Source organism: Panthera pardus, unplaced genomic scaffold (assembly GCF_024362965.1).
Source record: "Panthera pardus isolate Hobbes unplaced genomic scaffold, ASM2436296v1 HiC_scaffold_3, whole genome shotgun sequence".
NCBI classification, from domain to species: Eukaryota; Metazoa; Chordata; class Mammalia; order Carnivora; family Felidae; genus Panthera; species Panthera pardus.
The window spans coordinates 8,814,115-8,833,118 of record NW_026526876.1 but is presented as its reverse complement, the minus strand read 5'-3'; the positions used below and the strand labels follow the sequence as shown (position 1 = coordinate 8,833,118).

Genomic DNA, 19,004 nt, shown 5'->3' with positions numbered 1-19,004 from the left:
AGAACTGAAATTTTTTTTTTAAATAAATTGGTTAATTTTTGCCCATATTCTTTCAAGATGGAACTTATCTAGAACTTCTGAGATAAAAACGACATTAATAAATAGGTTGGGAATCTGTCTTATAAAGATTTTAGCAAAACGTTTCACAGTTGCTTCTGAAGATATGAAAATACTTCATTTCCATCCCCCAAAGTAAATGACGCTTTGGATTAAATGATGATACTATGGGGGGGGGGGGGGGCGGTGCACAGACAACTCACGTTTTTCTGCTGACAAGTCAAAGGGGCTGAAGCTTGCTGGAAAATCATAGGGGAGGGCACTCTTATGGACCAAACAGAATTGAAAAGCGGTGAATTCTAAGTAGTCTTCCTTAGCTTTTCTTAGCATCTCAGAAAGACATCAGAGTGACTATCTAAAATGTTGGTTTTGTCTAAAAATACATGTATGTATCAGTGTCTGTGTATGCACAGGGCAGAGAGAGGCTGGCAGGTAGGCCCAGAGACCCCATTTCTAGGGTGTCAGTGAAACACACAGTCTGCAAGGCTTTGCAATTAGGCTTGTCTCAAAAGATGAGAAAACACTACCACGGGATGAAAAGTGTAATTCCTTTCTCGGAACTCTTCTTGGTAGTTTCTCTCTGTGCGTATAAAGATGCCTGGGGGCTCAAATTTCAATCAGAAATAGATTCTTTGACATAAATTCTTGGGAGGCAAAATCTGGCAACAATATGCAGACTGGATTACGCTGAGGAGAGGCCGCAGCCAGGGAGGTGGGCCAGGAGGCTGGTGTAATTTAGGCGGAAGGTGGCGGGGGTCCGGGTGAGGGAAATGACAAGAGGGAACGGGGAGAGCAGGACAATTCCCACACTGAGTCAAAGGAAAACCCCCCAAGTGTTGGTGAACAGACTGGATACAGGGGACAAAGATTTTCAAACGTGGGGCCGGGGTTTGGGGGGGGGGGGGGTGGAATAGTGGGACTTGGAGAAGTGACACAGCCTAGGGAAAGGGAAAGTTTTTATTTCCTTCCAGAATTTTCTCAAACTTGCACATAGCTCCTAAGACCAACCCCAAAGTAAAACTGCTTCTGCAGGATCTACGGCTATGAACCATGTCTACTTCATCAGCCATATTTGCTAGATGGCCGATCTCTCTGGGTCCGAGACTGTCCTGTTCTTTTCCTGTATCCCGTGCCCCTCTCCGTCCATCCTTCCTACAAACACTCACTGAGCGCACTTTCTATGCGTCGGGCTCTAATCTTGGGGCTCGGAAGGGAACAAGACACGCAAAGAGATATCTGACCTCATGGAGCTGATACTCTGGGGACAATAAATGCCTCACACCGTGCCTTCTGCAAATACACAACAATTGTTTTTGTTAAGTTGAGCAAACGGTCTTTCTGGAGTATGAGTCCAGAACAAATAAGACCTCAAACAAGGAAAGTATCTTCTTACCTAGTATCCTAGGAGGTTCCTGCCATGGCATTTTTAAAATCTACTGCAGTCAAAGATCTTTCTAGTCCTAAACCAGTCTCGTTTTCTCCTTCCTCGCTGCGGGCACACTGAGCAATAAAAAGTTTTAACGTCAAGTTGAAAACTTGATGAAACAGTTTGCAGAAGAACAGACATGCAGGGTGGAAAAGGTCATCACAAGTCATTATTTTGACCTCCAAACCAAATTTCAGAAACCCTAGGGTGCTCTTCCTAAGAGTCATCTAAGCAACCCCAAATCTAGAAAACAAAACCAAAGGGGAACAGTCCTTTACCCTCCGTGTTCAATTGTCAGAGCTCCTGAGGAGTAGAAGAGGGGGGACATAGGGTGGCACATAAAACAGAAGAATTCCAAGGGAGACGAATTAGCTGCCTGGCCAAATGTCTGGTGACCGAGAGCCACCTGCTGGTTAGTGCTTACAATTCAACTACAAAATGTTCAGTAATGCAATGACCGCCATTTATCTAGAAGTAGCTCCTTCGGCGATTACACAAAGCACTCGTGAACACATGTTTACAAACAGAATGAGCAGAAGTCAACATATGCTTACATATTATGGGGGGGGGGTGGATTCTGTTGTGAGAACTGAGCCCTCTTGACACTGTTGTTTCAATAACAAGGGCCCTACATCCCCCACTTTGTTCTTCACGACCAAGCACCCTTCAAGGACGAACCCGACGGGCGCCCCACGGAGGTTAACGATTTGCACTGAGGCATTTGGCACAGACACTGATGCCCATCTTCGTCTCAACTCTACTATGTTGCCCCTTAATCCCGTCAATTAACGCTGTTTTCCACGACAAAGTACAGGTGTTAATACCATGAAATTCTTAGCTGGCAGAAGGACCACTGATAGTAGTGGAAATCTGTACTTGTCCGCTGATGGGCAAAAATGCTAATCTGGCGTTAAAAGAACATCTAAGCGTAGCAATGAAAATGTGTATATGCCCAAGACGCACAAAAGCCAAGAACCAACTACACAGTTATCATTCCCACCTCAATAATCTTGCTTTTAATTGTATCGATTCATCTCGTTCCCATCTAAAAGCTCCAATTCTCCAGATGGGCACCCGTGCTCTTAATGGTGCTTTTCACTTTCTCTCTGGGGACAGGGCCCACAAATCCGTAAGCACCCTCAGCTAGGTATCTCTACGACCAGCTGGGCACCAATCTGGAGGCTCTTACGGAAACTATCAGTCTACAAGGGGAGGGCTTGAGAGAAGACCCAAGTCAGAGAGAAAATACGTGAAGTCTACTAACTCTGCAACTGCTGTCTCAGGGCTCCTTTTTTCCACCTTCTTCTCAACCTCCCCTCCCGGTCTCTCTCTCTTCTTATCTCCTACACCATTTATGGCTCACAGCACACGATTCAGCACTTACTTATCAACTATCATGGTACTGTTCTCTCGTTGCTTCGTGCAGGATAGAAAGGCCTTTCCAAAGGGCATGACATTTTTGGATCCCCCTCTGCTGAGAGCAGTGGCAGCACGTGGTCAGTAATGTTCACAAAGGCACGTAACAAAGGCGTAAACATATGCGTTCACCTGCATTTACCTCATGTGGCCCTCACAATATTTTGTGGAGTTGGGGTGATCTGCATTTTTACAAAACACGAGTGGGAGTCAAAATTCAAACCCAGGTTTTGGAATACCAAACCCTTCGTTCCTACCACAAGCAGAGTTAGCAATACATGGCTTGAACGTACGGAGGGAACGCTGCGTGTTACGTACAGGGGTCCGGAAGAAGGACAAAGTACCCAAGGCCAGTGAGAAACAAACGAATGAGGGGTCTCTACAAGGCAGCCATGGTAGCATACCAAAATCAAGAGAGAAGAGGCCCAAGAGACAAAACCTACAGCAGAGGACAAGGAGACCTGAGTTCTAGCTCCTTCTCTCCCGTTCATTCCCTTCGGGCACGACGGATTCTCTAAGGATGTCTCCCCATCTGCAAACTGGCACTGGCTTCTCCTCTCTTACCCCTGAAGATTCTCTTCAGGCTCAAATAATATCTCCAAGTGTTTGAAACAGGGAAGGGAGGGAGAAATAGAAAACCCCTTTTTTTAAATATATATTTTTTTAATGTTTAGAGAGAGAGAGTGCACACAAGCAGGGTAAAAGAACAGAGGGAGAGAGAAAGAAAAAGAGAATCTTAAGCAGGCTCTGAGCTCAGTGCAGAGCCCGGTGTGGGGCTTAATCCCACGACCCTGGGATCATGACCTGAGCCAAAGTCAAGAAAGAGTCAGACGCTCGACCCACAGAGTCACCCAGGTGCCAAAAACCTTTTTCAATAAATGAGAAAATACTTCAGTTTCTTACACATTTGCACTTCTAAAAAGTCCAAGTTGGAAACTATTTAATCAGCTTTTTAAAAGAAAAATCAACGTAAGTAACTTAGGATACAGTACGTGTAGGTGACTCTTGCTTTCTCCCTCCCCCCACCCCCAGCTTCTTCATAGACTGGAATTTCCTCTTTTTTCAATTCCTACACAGTCGTTATAATTTGAAATGAATACAAGCAGGGGTAGGGAATCTTTTTAAGTTTCCACCAAAAGTCACCAATATACCAGAGGTTGAGGACTGCAATTCAAAAATTTAAAAAAAAAAATTTTTTTTTAATGCTTACTTTTTTTTTTTAAGTTTATTTTTTATTTTTGAGACAGAGAGAGATAGAGCATGAACGGGGGGAGGGGCAGAGAGAGAGGGAGACACAGAATCGGAAGGGGGCTCCAGGCTCCGAGCCATTAGCCCAGAGACCGACACGGGGCTCGAACCCACGGACCGCGAGATCATGACCTGAGCTGAAGTCGGACGCTCAACCGACTGAGCCACCCGGGCGCCCCTATGCTTACTTACTTTTGAGAGAGAGACAGAGACAGAAAGAGAGAGAGAGAGAGAGACAGAACACGAGCAGGGAGAGGGAGGCAGAGAGAGAGAGGGAGACACAGAATCCGAGGCAGGCTCCAGGCTCCGAGCTGTCAGCACAGAGCCCGACGGGGGGCTCGAACCCACAAACAGTGACATCGTGACCCAAGCCAAAGTCGGATGCTTAACCGACTGAGCCCCCCAGGCGCCCCAAGGACTGCAATTCAAAACAAGATCCCATTTTTCACCCATCAGATCAATAAAACCCAACCAGTTCTAGGGAAACATGGGAGGGACATGGGAGGCACGGGGACTTTCAGAAACAGACCCAGCATGCTAACTAGCATGGACTCCCATCCCTCAGGCTAGCAGCCCCACTTCAGGGCCTCTGTCCTACCGAAACGAAAGCCACGTTCACTACGGATACCGACTGCTGTCCTTCCCTATCATGGCGAAGTACGAGGCAACCAGGAACCATCAAGTGGGGAAGTGGTTGGGGAATCACTGCGCATGTATATTGTGGCACAAGGTAGCCATTCAAAAGAATGGGTTGGGGCGCCCGCGTGGCTCAGTCAGTTGAGCGTCTGACTCTGGATTTCCGCCCAGGTCGTGACCCGGGGTCGAGAGATCGAGCCCCACGTCAGGCTCCACACTCAGCGCAGAGCCTGCTTACGATTCTCTCTTCCTCTCCCTTTGCCCCTCCCCAACTCGTGCTCACTCTGCTCTCTCTCTCTTAAAAAATAAAAACAAAGAATTTGTTAGATCTATTGATTTGGAAGACTTGCCAGATTTAAATGAAAAAGGTAAATCACAGAGTCATATGTAGAGTTACAACTCTGTCTTCATAAAAAAAAAAAGAGGAGGAAAACACGTATGTACGTAAATATATTTATAAATATTTGTCTACATACAGGTAAGTGTCTGGAGGAAAACCATGGAGCTGGTTCACGCTAGTTACTGGAGGGAAAGGAGGGAGAGAATTAATTTGCCGCTACGCCCCAGCGTGGTTTGACTTGTTACAATGAGCCTGTGCCGTGTTGATAATTTGTTTCAAATCCAATTAAGGATGAGTCATTTCCTCAGGGGAGGGGGGCCACGGGAGGGGAGGCATCGGGGGAATGAAGACGTACAATGTTGGTGTCGACTGACAGAAAGCGTTATCGAAAGCATCCTTCTGCTTTTAAAATTAAGGGTAGGAAAAAAAAAAACACCTAAAATGAAGAAATGCCAGATTCAAACATTAATTTTTTTCCCGGGGCGGGGGGGGGGGGGTGGGGAAAGAGAAATGGAAGAGAAAGATCTAAAGGCAAGGAAGAAAGACGAAGCGGGGAGAAAGAAAAAGGGAACAGACAGGCTGGGCAGGGGTCCACAGACACAGAGGGCAAGTTTTCAAGTGACACACAGGCTGTTACACTGAGGAAGGGGAGGGAAGAAGGATGGGGGAGAGAACGGAAGGGGGACAGGGTCCCTTTTGTGAAGGTGGGCGGCCCAGAACCCTGACCCTCCCTCTCACGTTCAAGGGAGAAAAATCCTAACTTTTCGAAATCTAGAAACTGGGAAGGGCTGAGTTAAGGGTCCCCCGAGTTCTCCTGACTTCCATCTCCGTCTTGTGGTCTGTTCAGGACAGAGTTCTCAGTGTGTGTGTGTGTGTGTGTGTGTGTGTGTGTGTGTGTGTGTGTGTATACATTTATATGTACTCATACATAAATATGAGTGGTATACACATACATTTATAAAGGCATATAAAGTATCACTTCTTACACTTATTATGTTATATAAATAAGTACATATACATACACAATTATACATCTATACAGGTATATACACACTTGTCTGCATACGTGTTATATACAAATGTAGGTGTGTATATATGTAGTTATATACATACTTTTATTTTATTTTTTTAGAGAGAGTGCAAGTGGGGGAGAGGGTGAAGAGAGAGACAGAGGGAGAGAAAGAATTGCACGCTGAGCACGGGCTCAATCCCACAAACTGTGAGATCATGACCTGAGCTGATACCAAGAGTTGGACACTCAACCGGCTGAGCCGCCCAGGCGCCCCTCTACGTATTTTTCAATCCAAGCGGAACACAGAAACAGAAAAGTCGTAACTGCACAGCTCAGAGATGGTCTGCAAGGTGAATACCCCGGTAGTCACTACCTAGCAAGAAACAGGACTAGCAGAACACCAGGATCCCTCGTGCCCCCTGCTCCCTCACGGCTTCCCGCAAAGGGCCCCACTTTGTTTGGTGAGCTGTAACACTGTGAGTAAGTTCTGCCTTTACCGGAACGCCATCTGACAGCACGTCCTCTTATGCCAGACTCCTTTTGCTCGACGTGTTTGTGAGATCCTCCGTGGTGTGCGCTGTGTAGCCGTAGATCACTTGTTCTCGTTTCCTGTTGTATCGCCGTATGAAGACGCCGTGACGCATTTACCCGCCGCAGGGCAGATGCTCACGGGGTTGTTTCCAGGTGGGAATATTCGGAATAATGCTGCTAGAAACGGTCTTATACATGCTTCTGTGCAGCTCAGTTTTAGGAGACACGGTCAAACAGTTTTCCAACGTGGTTACAGAGGGGCGCCTGGGTGGCTCGGCCGGCTAAGGGGCCGACTTCGGCTCAGGTCAGGATCTCACGGTCTGTGAGTTCGAGCCCCGCGTCGGGAGCCTGTTTCGGATTCTGTGTCTCCCTCTCTCTGCCCCTCCCCCGCTCATGCTCTGCCTCTCTCTGTCAAAAATGAATAAACACGAAAAAAATTTTTTGAAAAGTGGTTACAGAACTGATAGTCTTGCCAGCAGTATGTGAGAAATCCAGCCAGTCCCTGTCCAGTAACACTGGACACGACTGCCGTTTCAATCTCCGCCATTCTGGTAGGTGTGATGGCACGACGATCGTGGTTTTGCTTCGCAATCTTTTCATATGCTCACCAGCAACCAGCTATCCTCTTCTGGGAAGTCCAAATTCTAGGCCTTCTGCCTCCTTCTCTCTAATGGGTTGTCAGCCATTTTCTTAAATTATAGGCGTTCTTTATGTACTCTGGATACAGCTCCTGGGTCGGATGTATGCGCTGCAAACACAGATTCTCATTCTCTGGCTTATCTTTCGTGCTTTGTGGTATCTTCTGATGAACAGAATTGCTTTTTTTTTTTTTTTTTCAATTTTTTTTTAACGTTTATTTATTTTTGAGACAGAGAGAGACAGAGCATGAACAGGGGAGGGGCAGAGAGAGAGGGAGACACAGAATCCGAAACAGGCTCCAGGCTCTGAGCTGTCAGCACAGAGCCCGACGCGGGGCTCGAACCCACGGAGAGTGAGATCGTGACCTGAGCCGAAGTCGGACGCTTAACTGACTGAGCCACCCAGGCGCCCCATGATGAACAGAATTTCTTATTTTAAGGAAGCCCCACCTACCGTGTGTTTCTTTCACAGTTACTCTCTGTGTCCTGTAAGAAAGGCTTGTGCATCCCGAGGTCATAAAGACATTCTCCTATGTTTTCCTCCACAAGCTCTCATTTCACCTGTCACATTGAGATTTGCAATCCTCTTGGCACAGATTTTTATGGAGAATGACAGCAGAGGCTGAAATTCTTTTATTTCCCATATGCATACCCAGCTGATATAACCTTATTTACTGTAGAGACTGTCTTTTCTCCACTCCACTGTAGCACACCCTTGTCAAGAATCAAGTGACACTGTGTATGCGGGACTGTTTCCACTGGGGTTGTTTGCCTACTTTGGGGGCAAAACCACAATGCAGCTTTATGGTAAGAGTCCCGTTCGCTGATGTGAGTGCTCAGCCCCTTTGTTCTTCAAAATTGCCTTGGCTCTTTTAAATGCCACATAAGAATTATTAAACGCCACATCAGAATCACCTTGTTAAGTGACAAAATAAAAAACTGGCTGAGGACTCTGAGTGGATTTGTTCTGAACCTACAGGTGAATTTGGAGACAGCCGATGTCTTTACACTACTGAGTGTTCCCATCTTGAACATAGCATATCGTTTCGTTTTTCCTTAATTTCTTTAAATAATGTTATAGTTTTTAATTTTTTTAAATATTTATTTTTGACAGAAAGAGAGAGAGAGAGAGAGAGAGAGAGAGAGAGAGCGCGCGCAAGGGGCAGAGGGGCAGTGAGACAGAGAGAGACACAGAACCGGAAGCAGGCTCCAGGCTCTGAGCTGTCAGCACACAGCCTGACGCGGGGCTCGAACTCATGAACCGTGAGATCATGACCTGAGCCGAAGTCGGGCGCTGAACTGACTGAGCCACCAGGCGCCCTGATTAAGGGTACTGGTTTAAACATTCTGCTGCAGACTGTCCAAGATATCCTGCGAAACTGAAGAGATAATGCAGAGTCAAGAGGGCATATTATACTATCATTCATGTTAAAAATAAAAGAGTGGGGAGGGAGATTGGAGGTGTGTGCATGCTTTTCTATTACGTGTAGAGTCTCTCTCGAAGGACACGTAAAAAACTGTTCGAAGTGGTTGCCTCTGGGGAAGAAATGAGGAAACTCACGTCTGTTGAAGTAGAAGGAAGCTCTGATTTTCCCTGATTACTCTTTTTGTACAATGTGTTTATGACATAATATACCACTTGTATTTTTTAAATTTTTTTTTCAATTTTTTAAATGTTTATTTTTGAGAGCAAGAGAGAGCCCGAGCAGGGGAGGAGCAGAGAGAGAGGGAGACACAGAATCCGAAGCAGGTTCCAGGCTCCGAGCTGTCAGCACAGAGCCCGACCCGGGGCTTGAACCCACCAACCGGGAGATCATGACCTGAGCCGAAGTCGGACGCTCAACCGACTGAGCCCCCAGGTGCCCCGTGATGCACCACTTTTAGATTAAGTCTTTATTTTTAAAATTCTATCCATTCCCATAAACCACTAGAATATCCTAAAGGGTCAAAAATTTGGCCGAAGCCTTCAACCAGCCTGCCTCCACCACAAAGGGAGTCACAAATCTACTCTGTCCTATGACGTACCCAGTTTTTCTCCCCAAGGAAACGTGATCACGGTGCACGCTGCACGGCTGCTGTCATTTCAGTAGTTAACAGAGGGGGAAAAAATATACTAAGGCAACATACAGTCCGGATTTTTCAGGCCAGTCCCTACCGTCAATACTCCCTCTTGTCATACGAAGTATCAGTCCGTGCATGAAATTAGCCCACTGCCTTTGTCAGGCATGTGGAGACAAGGTCAGAAGCTACGAGCGTCCAAACTAGAGTTAAATGATACCTAACGTGAAATGCACGGGATCCTCTGCCCACAGAAGAAACCCGCTCTGTGACACTGAGTAAGTGGGTCACTCTTGAAAACGGGTTGAACTCCAAAAGCCTATCTCCCAATCCTCTTTGTGCAGACGGGTGGTAGTGATGGCTTTCCCAGCTCCCTTAAAAAGTGAACTGGAGATTCAAGGCGATTATCTAAGCTCCACGTGAACCTAACTAACATCACCCAGAAGGCCCGTGAGGTACCACTTCCCTGGGACGTCAGGAACAAGAGAAGGGACAGGAGATGAAGGTCCTACTCGAGGTCACAGAGCTCCAGAACCTTCCTCATCTGGTGTCAGAAGAGACTTCAGGATGTGGCAAGTTACCGCCAGGGGAAGAGCTGTAGGGGAGGGCCGATGTGGTCGCTACAGGGGGCCTACCTGACTTCAGCAAGTCTCTTCTCCCTTGTGAGCGGAACCTTGATTCTCCTCAGGGCTCCACCGCTCAGGGCGCACGAGCCCATCCCCCATTTAGGTTCAAGGATGCATCTCTCCTGAGCAGAGCCAAGCCAATCATAGCAACTCTATTCTTCCACAGTTTTCGGCATAACACGGCATGTGATGCAAGCCCAGCCTAGCTCTATTTTGAGCCAGTCTACTCACTGGGAAGCTCAGAAGCTCCTTTCTCTTAGGAAACAAACAAATAACAACTGGCAAAGACAAGGGGACCAACAGGAAGACTGGAAACAATCAGAGCTTTAAGAAGGTGGTTAGAATACTAACTAGCAGGCATCAGATGCGAACAGCTTCCTATAAACAATGACCGAAAAGCACCATGGCATGAAATACTGAATTCGAAACCACCAAAAACATAAAATACCTAAAAATACGTTAAGCCACAAATGCGCACAGCTCACCCTGAGAGCCCTGAACGGCGTCTTGACCAGGTGGAGAGACACCCCATGTTCCTGGAGAGAAAGATTCAATACGATAAAAGGTTTCAAGATTTAACGGAATGCCAATTAAAAAAAAAAAGTTACTTTTCCTTTTCAAAAATTAGGCTAGCTGGTTCTAGAATTCATGTTTAAAAAAAAAAAAAACTCTTAAAAAAAAAAAAAAAAGAAGAAGCATAAGGGTGCCTGGGTGGCTCATTCGGTTGAACATCTGACTCTTGATTTCAGCTCAGGTCATGATCCCAGGGTGATGGGATAGAGCCCCGCATCAGGCTCTGTGCTAACAGCTGCTTGAGATATTCTCTCTCTCTCTCTCTCTCTCTCTCTCTCTCTCCCTCTTTAAAATAAATAAAATTTAAAAAAAAAAGAAGTATAATGACAGGAGACTATCATGTATTAAAACTTACAATGGAGCCTCAAAAGGTACTAACACATGAGTAGTCAGAGAGACCACAGAACACATCACAAAGTCCGGAAACAGATCCAAATACACACACAGATACACAGTGCAATAGTATAACGCTCACCATCTCAAAATTTGCGAAAATGGATCATTCAGGAAAAAACACAGTCCAAAAAAAAAAAAAAAAAAAATAGGGTAGCCAAGTAGGAAAAAAGTGGGATTCATATTCTTCACCAAATTAAATTCCAGATGGATCAGATATTTAACAGTTATAAAATAAAATCGTGAGAGCACTAAAAAGAAACACAGGAGAATTTCCTGATAACCTTGGTTCGTTACGATTTTATACAGGAGCGCCATAAAACTCTACTAGGAAGTAACAATCCTCATATCGGAGACTGGCCTAGGAAACCAAGGTTAGTGACACTGTCTTTGGGGAAAACTGGATGGAAACGGGCACTCACATAAAAGTCTACGCTGGTTCTGTGAGAGTCACAGTGCATATACTTGGGCCCAGCCCATCCTACTTCTTTATTATTTTATTTTATTTTTTAGTTTATTTATTTATTTTGAGAGAGAGAGAGGGAGAGCGTGCGCACAAGCGGGGGAGGGGCAGAGAGAAGGAGAGACCGAATCCCAAGCAGGCTCCATGCTGTCAGTGTAGAGCCCAATGCGGGGCTCCAACTCACAAACTGAGATCGTGACCTGAGCTGAGACAGAGTCAGACACTTAACCGACTGTGCCACCCAGGCGCACCCCATCCCATCCCCACCCCAGCCCTCCTCCTTCTAAGAACCTATCTAGAGGCAGATGTTCACACGGGGGAACTCCCTTATATGTAACGTTATTCACCACCATTTTTTTGTAGAAGAAATCTATGTACTAAGTAATATATGCACACATATAAAATATATGCGTAACAGACTGGAAACACACATCTGTTAATAGAAAGCTAGTTAGAGAAATCATGGTACATGCATATAACAAGATATTATAAGACTATCAAAATGAATGACAAAAACCTGCTACCTTGGGAAGCTCTCCAATACATCTGATCAGGTGACCAAAAAAGGTTGCAGAATAGTATGTACCATTTGCGTAAAAGACGGAGGGAAATAAGGAATATTCATATTTGCTGGTAGATGCTTCAGAGAACTTCAGAAGCATATGCCAATGACTTTTTTTTTTAATGTTTATTTATTTTCGAGAGAGAAAGAGAAACAGAGGGTGAACAGGGGAGGGGCAGAGAGAGAGGGAGACCCAGAATCCAAAGCAGGCTCCAGGCTCCGAGCTGTCAGCACAGAGCCAGATGCGGGGCTTGAACTCATGAACCGTGAGATCATGACCTGAGCCGAAGTCGGACACTCAACTGACTGAGCCACCCAGGAGCCCTGATATGCCAATGATTTTTAACACTGATATTTATGTCCAGAAGTGGGGAACACAGTGGGAGAGAGGCTTGTCACCAAATACTGTCAAATGCTTTTTAAATTCCTCATCCGTGTGAATATATTACTTATGCATTCTTTAGCTATTCCTAGTTTTAGGAAAGTAGGGGTTGCTCATGTGTTAATAACTTTAGGCAACATAAAATATCAAGCAATGATTCTTTAGGAAATCTAAGTGGAGTCAGATATGAATCATCCTTCTTATAACTCAAGCTGTAATTTGAAATAAAACATCTTGGGCCGCCTGGGTGGCTCAGTCAGTTGGGCGTCCGACTTCAGCTCAGGTCATGATCTCACAGTATGTGGGTTCGAGCCCCGTGTCAGGCTCTGTGCTGACAGCTCGGAGCCTGGAACCTGCTTCCGATTCTGTGTCTCCCTCTGTCTGCCCCTCCCCCGCTCATGCTCTGTCTCTCTCTCTCTCTCTCTCTCTCTCTGTCAAAAATAAATAAACATTAAAAAAAAATTTTTTTTAAAGAATAAATTAAGTTACAGGGGTGCCTGGCTGGCTCAGTCGGTTGGGCGTCTGACCAGCTCAGGTCACGATCTCGCGGTACATGAGTTCGAGCCCCGCGTCGGGCTCTGTGCTGACAGCTCAGAGCCTGGATGGAGCCTGCTTCGGATTCTGGGTCTCCCTCCCTCTCTGCCCCTCCCCTGCTCACACTCTGTCTCTCTCTCTCTCTCTCTCTAAAAAATAAACAAAATAGGGGCACCTGGGTGGCTCAGTCGGTTGGGCAGCCGACTTCAGCTCGGGTCATGATCTCACGGTCCATGAGTCCGAGCCCCGCGTCGGGCTCTGTGCTGACAGCTCGGAGCCTGGAGCCTGCTTCGGATTCTGGGTCTCCCTCCCTCTCTGCCCCTCCCCTGCTCATGCTCTGTCTCTGTCTCAAAAATAAATAAAAACATTAAAAATAATAGTCATAAAAACCCAACATTCAATGGCTTAAAATGGGGGAGGGGTGCTTTTCATGTAAAAGTGAATGTAAATTTTTCTTTTGTCCACCGTGGTTTCCGATACAATGACATGAAATACACACTGGAAGTAACATTACTTTTCTTTTTTTTTTTTAATAGCTCAAAGGAAGATACCTGACATCAAATGCCTAACGTCGACACTCTAAGAAAATGGGAACATTCCACCATCATCCTTTTGACTTTAGCAACTGGGCTCCTTCCTAATAGGCCATTCCTGACACACAGCTACCATCCCGACGTCTAAATAACTTCCTACTTCCTATAATCCTCAATATAGCTGCTGGTGTAAAGACTAAAGCTTAGCCAATTAGCCACCCACTACAGCCGAGTTAATCACATAATCTCTGAGATGCTCACCGAGCAGTGGAGTATGCAATGATTGTTTTTCTCTCCCTCTACAGACAAAGATTTAACTAATGGTGAGACTCAGCAATGCTCTCGAGTATAAAGGGCAGGAGGATTTTAAAGCAGCGTCCTTCTAAGTCGAGGCTTATCTTCTAGGAGACGTTGTTACGCGGAGACTTCTTTAACAAGTTTCCAAAGGCCCTAAGTCAGTCAACCATCGCTTATTTAGCCCGCCGTCTCCCATCAAGGTTTACTGCTTTAAAATAATGATCGGTAATCCGTAAGGTGCAGCTAAGATCGCATCACATGACAGCCGCACATTCAACTGCGTGATCGCCACATCAATGTCTGTGTAAGGGGAATGCTAATCCCAACCGCGGTCTGACAATACTCTTCTCTCCTTAATAAGGCCACATATGAGGAGGAAGGGGGAAGAGGAGGAGAGGGAGGGGTGGGGGGGCCCCCGGGAGAGAGGAGGCCGAGGGTTCGGGTGCAGGCAAGAGAGGAGCGGGGTCACACAAAGGAAACAGGAAGGAGAGGGAGAGGCAGGGGCTCCACGGGCTCCCGGTGAGTCCTGATGGGACAAACCGATGCCTCACTCTGGCTGCCGGTCATCACGGGGCTTTGAAACACTGATTAGCAAGCCGATTAGCCCCAGGTCTGCGACAGGGAATGCGCCGTGCTGGCAGTCTGGCATTAATGACAACATGTGCCGCAGAGAGCGTGTCTATCACATTTGAAGGTTCTGATAAGGCTTTCCGGCCAGCGCATCTCCGTAGGTCGTGACCTAAGGCAAAGACATGTGCCACGGAGCCTCCACCCCCGCCCCCGCCAGGTAACAAAGCAACTCCCGCTGGTTTATTAAAGAATGACAGAAGCAAACAAAAATGCCAGAGGAATCCAGAGATCAGAGAAGTAGGAAAGGACGCCGGGGAGCCCAGGACCGGGAATTAACCGCGGGGAGGCCTGAGGAAGCTGTGTGTCACAGAAACGGACCGGCAGGGAAGGGAACGGGGTCCCTCCAAAGACAGAGCCGAAAGGTCCCTGACGGCTGGTATCAGAAAGGACCAGGCGGCCTTGACAGTCAGGACGCAAGAGGACAAGTTGAACTGTGAATCCAGCCTGGTTACGTCTACATGTGAATTCAGAGCCTCCGAAGGCCAGTGAAGGAGTTCCCGGGGTACGAGAAGTTGGGAGTGGAAGGGGAGGCCTCAAGCGTGGGGACTAGGGGTACAGAGGGCAAAAATAACACTCTGCTGTCGCCAGGCGAGTGAAATCAAAGACCAGAAACTCTGACTTCCGGGTGATGACAATCTACTGCCAGCACCCGACTGTGACAATCATTCGTTCCTCCGCTCGCCAACAGACCCATTTCTTGTCTCCAGTAAGTCCCCGGCGGCGCTGTCTTCCCAGCGGGTCGGGTCAGCGCTGTCTCGTGCCCATTTCGTGGCCCGAAAGCAGATTTCCCAAGGATTTTCCTACATAATATTTGAGAATGCTCTTACCCAGCACGCATCCTCTCATCGACCAGGTTCTCCTGGGATGTCACAGGGACGTGCATTTTCGCAAAAAATTCCTGTGAAATCGGGGTTGAAGTGCTAACCCCTGGTACGAACCTCAGAACGCGACAGTATTTGGAGACAGGCCCGTTAACGAGGTCATTAAGTTACAATGGGGTCGTTGGGGTGGCCCATCATCCAACATGCCCCGGGTCATCTTTATGAGAAGAGGGGATGCTGGACACACAGACCTCAGACACGTCAGGGGGACGTGTGCTCACAGGGGAACGACCGCGTGAAGACTCAGACAGAAGTCGGCCACCTAAAAGGCCAGGAGAGACGCCTAGAACAGACCCTCCGTCACGGCCGTCAGGGGGCACGACACTGCCAGTGACATGCTGGTCTGGCCTTCCAGCCTCCAGAACCGTGAGGAAGGACGTTTCTGGTAGCTGAGCCCCCGGTGTTGTGCCCGCAGCAGCCCTAGCAAGCGCCTGCAGGAGGGTGCACGCGTACGGTGGGTCGACAGCAATCTGGGCCCCGTAGGGATTCCCCAGCGACCCACCTCCCAGGCCACCCACCATAAGCTTCCCTCTTTTTACCTGTACTGACTGACTTTCTCCTGGAGGTCAGCAGGGCCACACTGCCTCCTTCTCTTGGCTAGCCCCCATGCCACCTGGCACGGAACGTCCCATCCATTCGCACCTTCCTCACATCGCTCCTCAGGAGTCCCTTCTACCCCACGGTGCTTACGCACCTTTCAACAGAATGCTTCTGGAAGCTTAGTCCGAGCTATTCCGGACTTCCGTTCCTTGAGCTACGACGACACAACGGCATCTACACTTCCCTTGGTTCCATCTCGAGCGTGTGTAAATAAGCCTGGCCGGCTGCCTCAGTGACTTCAAGCCCCGAGGACTTGGGCCTTCGTTGCTTCACGGTTCCGCCTTGGTGTGGCCTCCCTGTCCCCAAGCCACCCCAACCGTTCCTCTCCGAGCCACACGGGTGGGCCCAGCATGTGGCTCAGCCTGAACCATGGGACGGGGAAGGGGCACTGGTCGCGGAAGGCCTCTGAGACCCAACGCCTCTACACTAATTCACCAGCTTTGCTAAAATTCTCCCGACAGTCAATCTGCTTTGGGCTTCAGGAGGCTTCCGTGGACAAACCCCCAGAGGGGAAGCCCCTGCAGCCATGGATTCCGCTGAGAGAGTTAACCTGCGACTGTCCGCGGGTAAGACGGCAAAAAGCAGGGCACGGAGGAAGGGGACACAGAGCGAGATCTGGAAGGGGAGAAGGGGCGGGCTCCCTGGAACAAGACAGGTCATTCGGGGAGGCCTGGGGCGGGGGGGGGGGGGGGGCAGGAGCTCGCGAGGGGGAGGGAAGGAGGCAGCAGCAGGCGCTTCCTCCAGGCCTGATGGCGGCACGGTTCGCCAGGAGGAATATCTTGCGTCACTAAGCCCTTCACATACCGATCGCCTCACCTTGTCGTAACAGCAGTGAAAGAGGCGGCACACATACCTGCACCCCAAGGTCAGTGACTTCGAAGCCCAGATGCCCGGGAGACCAGCGAGCAACAGGGCCGGGCCCAGCACTTCTCGCACTGCGGTGGCTGCGAGTTCACGTGTGACGGCGCTCACATCTGGGTCCACGTTCCGAGACCCGTCAGCTTCAGAGTCTTGTGCCAGTTACCTGACCCCTCCAAACTCAGTTTCTCCATTGTAAAATGGACGTCACGAGGACCTCCTGAGCAAACACACACGAGGTGCTCAGCCCGTGCCCGGCACCCGGGAAGTGCGTGGCAGACTCGAGCTTTCAGCTGGCACCGCGGGTGGACACAGGGCAGCGGCCTCCCCGCCACCTGTTAGACGCACCTGAGAAGTGCGCCCCCCATCGCGGCTACCCAGGCCTCAGGCCAGGCTACTCACTCAGACTCTGCAAGGATTCGGCCCTGCCACCTGTATTTCCTTCCTCTTCTTTCTCTGTGTCTCTCTCTTCTTTATTGTTTTTTACAAGCCCTTTGGGTAACTTAGATGCCCAGTGCCACCATTAGGAACAAAGGATAGGGGCGCCTGGGTGGCTCAGTCGCTTTAAGCGTCCGACTTTGGCTCAGGTCATGATCTCGCAGTTCATGGGTTCGAGCCCCGCATCGGGCCCTGGGTTGACAGCTCAGAGCCTGGAGCCTGCTTCTGATTCTGTCTCCCTCTCTCTCTGCCCCTCCCCTGCTCATGCTCTCTCTCCCTCTCTCTCAAAATTAAATAAACGTTAAAAAAAAAAAAAGAGAGAACAGAAGATATAGAGCTATATTTCTCAAGTTGTAAGGTGCATTCAAATCCCCAGGATCTTGTTAAAATGCAGATTCTGCATCGGGGGCCTGGGTAGCTCAGTCGGTTCAGCGTCCAACTCTTGATTTCAGCTCAGGTCATACATATCTCACAGTCTAGTCTGTGAGTTCGAGCCCCCGCATTGGGCTCCACATTGACAGTGCAAAGCCTGCTTGGGATCCTCTCTCTCCCTCACACTCTGCCCCTCCCCCACTCATTCTCTCTCCCTCTCCCTCTCTCCTTTTTTTAAATTTAAATGCAGATTCAGGGGGGCCTGGCTGGCTCTAGTTAGTAGAGCGTGCAACTCTTAATCTCAGGGTTGTGAGTTCAAGCCCCATGTTGGGGGTGGAGCCTACTTAAAAATTTTTTAGGGGTGCCTGGGTGGCTCACTCGGTTGAGCATCCAACTTTGGCTCAGGTCATGATCTCACGGTTCGTGAGTTCGAGCCCCCTGTCGGGCTCTGTGCTGACAGCTCGGAGCCTGGAGCCTGCTTCGGATTCTGTGTCTCCTTTTCTCTCTGTTCCTCCCCTGCTTGTGCTCTCTCTCTGTCTCTCAAAAATAAATAAATGTTAAAAAAAAAAAAAAGAAAGAAAGAAAGAAACGCAGACCTAGAAGGTCCACCTGCTGGACCACCAAGCAGAGGTATTTACATGCCGCCCATCGCCTCTCCGGTTGGCTCTGCCAGCTGCACCTTTGTTTACTTTCTGGACTCCGACATAGACGCGCTTCTTGACAGGTGGCCCTGACTGTGCCCCACGGATCCCCAGCTCATGTGTTTCTGTCTCGCCAGCCCTGGATCACCGCCTTCTTCACCGCACACCGCCAGAGAGCTATCTGGCCCACTTCTGGCTTCTTACACACCCTGCCCGGGACATGACTCCTCCCTCCCTGACTCCTGGGCTTTATTTCGCCACAGAAACAACTCAGGATTCCATTCGGCTTCCTGTCTTTCGTTTCTTTCTTGCGTCCCTGGGTCACAGGCTCCCAAGGCCTGGGGCCAACAGGACACTGTTTCCTTCTCCTCTGCTTACCCCAGGGCAGTGGTCTGCAATCCTGACTGCATATCGTACTTACCTGGGACCCTCCATGCGCCCCCTCGATTTAATTGTCTGACACAGGGCCCAGTAACTCGTGGCCAAAGGTCAAAAACCACTGCCCTTGAGAAGCCATGTCATTCCTACCCAGGAACTAAGCAGAAGCAAGCCACTCCGCAGAACGAAAGCATCGTCCCTCGTGGCAAAGAGGGAGAGAGGCGAGTTTCTACGTGAAGTTCATTTCCTCGAACCATCGTGATGGTTCCCACGATGAAGTTACAGGAGTTCTGGAAGGGGGGCTGTGTGGACAGTTCCGAAGAGGGAAGCACATAGGGTTCGTTAACCCCAACCCTGGAGAGCTGGCCTGCTCCTCTGGGTGTTTCAACAGAGCTGGGTGGACAGCGGCTGTCCCCTCCACGGAGTGGGAATCACTCACCGGCACAGAACGGGCCAGGATCCAACGGCCGTGCTCCCCTAC

The 19,004-nt window shown here is 48.7% G+C and overlaps 1 protein-coding gene across 2 annotated transcripts in view; it reads right to left on the bottom strand.

Moving 5' to 3' along the window:
• The window catches only part of STX8 (syntaxin 8), a 254,100-nt gene that overhangs the window by 209,586 nt on the left and 25,510 nt on the right, over nucleotides 1-19,004 (bottom strand). The gene's annotated exons all lie outside the window — the stretch shown is intronic.